This window comes from Phalaenopsis equestris, unplaced genomic scaffold (assembly GCF_001263595.1).
Source record: "Phalaenopsis equestris unplaced genomic scaffold, ASM126359v1 Scaffold000267, whole genome shotgun sequence".
Taxonomy (NCBI): domain Eukaryota; kingdom Viridiplantae; phylum Streptophyta; class Magnoliopsida; order Asparagales; family Orchidaceae; genus Phalaenopsis; species Phalaenopsis equestris.
In genome coordinates, this window is record NW_018164709.1 from 101,244 (window position 1) to 105,029 (window position 3,786).

The 3,786-nt window shown below is 28.3% G+C and overlaps 1 protein-coding gene across 1 annotated transcript in view; it reads left to right on the forward strand.

The window, feature by feature from the left end:
- LOC110024687 (protein ANTAGONIST OF LIKE HETEROCHROMATIN PROTEIN 1) overlaps window positions 1–3,786 on the forward strand; it is an 18,858-nt gene that overhangs the window by 14,168 nt on the left and 904 nt on the right. The window lies entirely within an intron of this gene.

Genomic DNA, 3,786 nt, shown 5'->3' on the forward strand with positions numbered 1-3,786 from the left:
GTCGCGTTTCAGGATAAGCAGCTTATCTTGAAACGCACAAGCTGCCCCAAACGGACCCTAAATATATATACGTGATCCATGTGATAACGCTATTGCTCGAAATTAGCCACCGGAAAGATAGTTAGAGATAGTTGAATTATTATATCAGCTGAAATTTGCATGATTATAGTCAATGAAATTCTGTAACTTTTTTTTTTCTTAATCATCAAATCTATTTTATTTTTTAGCAGGAACAGTTGATTTATGTATTAAATCAATTGTAACATTATCTATATAAGAATAGGAGAAATTCAAAGAAATGGTAGTCAGACACAAGTATAATGACATTATTATGGTCCTTTTAACTACAATAATGATGATTATGAACATAATTATATTATTAATTTTTTAAATTGATCTAAGCTCTCATCATTTTCAATGGTTCACCTGCACCTGCAATATTTGGTCCACATGTAATTCTAAGAAGCAAACCATTAAATAAGATCTACAACTTCTCTATTTGAGTATTAGATTTCATGGTGTTTTAAGCGGTTTCTTGTGGGTTTGCAACCATGTTCTAATCAGGGGCAATAGAAATTATTAATTTATTTTCTTAATCTATGGAGCAAGTATCTCTAAACTATTTCTAATAGATACAAAACTTAATTTCTTAATGAAGATCTCGTTGCTCGCTCGTCACTTTCTCGCTACTGCCTTTAAGGCTTCATATGAGGTAACTTCTCTGTTCAATAAATCTCCTTTAAAAGCCACGACTGCTGAACAAAAGGAGATCAACTATGATTTAAAATAGTTTAAACTACTCGTTCTTGCGATGCAATTTTCGGAGACGTTAAGAAAATACTCTTTCACCAAACGAAAATTTTTCCAGGTGTCGGCGTTCATTGCAACTGAACAGAACTTCACCGGCTTCTCAAATGAATCCTAGCTACGTCTTCTTATCTTTACTGCAATAATACTCACTGGTCCTTCTAAAAATTGAAGATATGGATTTTTTGTCGATCCTTTAGTGAATCTCTAAAGCCTATTATTAGGGTTTCTCATTAGGTATTCAAATATATATATATTTTTAATTTTCAATGCTCATATGACATTAGTCCTTGGCTTTTGAGATAATATGAACATGAAAACTAATTCTTTTCCTTATTCTCATATCTAATTACATAATCTTACATATCCCTTACAAATGGAAACTCACTTGCCAATCTCATGAATAAAATTTTAAATTGTAGGTATTAAAATTCAAATATATTTTGAATGAAAAAAAAAATCTAACTTATATTTGATTTTAGTTATATTTTATTTTTAGTTATTTTTAAATGAAAAAATCTCTGTGCTTATATATCATGTAGCCTTTCCTCAGCATTATGAAACATTGGTTTCATATTTATTTCATTTATTTATTTTATTTTTATTCTTTTGTCTTAGCAAGTAATCTTCTTGATGAACTTTAGCTCTTTGGTTAGTGACAAAATTTTAATGATTATTATTATATAGTAGAAATTCTCAATTCTATTTTTCATCACACGCACAAAAGATGTAAGAGATGACAAAAGTTTTTATACAAAAATAATTTGGAAAGAAAAAAAAAATTACAAGGCTTGTTCTAGTCTAAATATTTCAGTGGGAAATTGAAAATACATATGTCCACTACTCATAAATTAAGGAAGATGAAATTACAGACAAACAAAAATTTATACTAATATTTTTTGCTGCAATATTCATAATTGGGCTTCACGAATTGCGGTTGGGGGCTGTAATAACAGTAGTTAACTACAAAAGTCATAATTGGGGATTATAATAGTTGTAGTTAGTTATAGAAGCTGTGGTTGGTCACTACAAAAGTCATGGTTAGTTGGAAAAGCTATGGTTAGGCTACAACAATTGTAGTTGGCTACAACAATTATTAATGGTTGTCGACAACGAGTAATGATTACTCACTTGCACTTCTCTTCAAGAGTAATATTTTAATTGTCAGCTCATTCATCGTTCTCCCCGCTCTGTAAGTAAAGAACGTGAGCTTATTTATAGTTTTTAGAAAGTCATTTTAGTAAAATTAACTAAAATATCAAAACACTCCATCACACGATCTACATTAATTCTCTTAATCCTAAGTCAATTTTTAACATTTAATTGCATTAACGACCTCATAATTGAATGATCTTGTGCTCCCTGGATATCTTTCATCAAGACACTCAATCTGATTATAAGCATGCTAACTTTTGAGATCGTTTGACCTTTCAACTGATGCACCTAAGTCTTTGACTATACTTCAAGTGTTTCATCTAGGCAGATTTGCTCTAATTGAATCATTTTTTTTTTTTCATTTGATTCGTCTTGTTGAAATACTCAGTTTGACCATAAACTTATTAAAATGAGTGCCCTGATGATCTTGAATTTGAATATGAAATACTTATTACTCAAAATGCATTGAAATTCATGTGTCATGTTAAAAACCTACTAATGACACATCAATAATGTTGTCACGGTATATATATATATATATATATAACCATTAAAAAGGAAAAAAAAACTCTTATGGTAAGCTTCTCTTCACTAATATTTACCAGTAGGATCAAGTTTGTATAAATTTGAATAATTTAGGGTCGGACATCTCTTTTGTTTTCATTTTTTGTTCGTTCAGTACAATTTTATATGTTTTTATTTTTCTTCTTAATTACAGATTAATTTATTTCTGAAAATACTCAAAATGCGTAAAAGTTGTTTAGAGTGTTTTTAAAACTATCTCAATCAAATATATTTCAATTTAAATAAGATCATAAAAAATAAAAATAAAAAGTGTTCTCAAATTGCCTTTAAGGGACTTAATTCAACTCCTAAATAAAATTTGGGACTAATATGCATAGATCTTTAATAAGTTCAAATTTTATTAGCTAATTTTTTGTTTTTTTTTTTTTTTTTTTTTTTTTGCATATGTAAGATTTTCTTGCATTTATTGTAAACCAAGAACTTGTTATAGTTAGTTGGGTTAATTTGATATCATGGTTGTAACTAAGGGGCTATTTGGTAAGATAATTTGATCATGATTTAACCTAAATGCTGCCAAACAACAATGATGGCTAATTTAAATCCTACAATGTCTTGAATCTTATTTCTCCTCCATTTTGGCTCAGATTTTGGATCTAATAAATCTTATAAAAGCCAAATTTATGGAATTTATATAAACTAAATATTGCAAGGGTGTTGGAAGTAAATACAATTGTTAGCTTCACTAATTATACACATATTGTTGGTCCCATTAATGTTTTCTTTAGCTATTTATGATTGTAACTTCCTCTAATTGTCATGGTCGAAGCACCTGAAAGTATATCAATAGTTTGGGTAGGAACAAGAGAGCATAGGAGGATGGAGAGGTGAGAGGATTTTGCTAATTTGGGTTAGAAAATAGGAATGGCAAGGTTAGTGTTATTTTTAATATTTTTTAAGTTTGTAAATTTTGATATCCTTAAAATTACTAATATTAATGGGTATGAAGTAAAAGAGATGTGTCTACTTAAATTTTAAGTAGTTTTAATAACTAATATTAGTATATTAAAAAAATTTAAATAAATTGATATTATTTCTTCTCTCGACTTAATGCAGATTTGAAATGTTATACTTGCAGTGATTAATTTGTAAGAATATTAGATTTTTCCTTTCATTTATTTAAAAAACAATAAAGTTCTACATAAATAAACTTTCTTAACCCATCTAGTAAAATACAATTCTAGACAAAAAAGAGCATCTAATATTTTTTTTAACTCCATAAGCTCTTCTCTTCAAGAAATT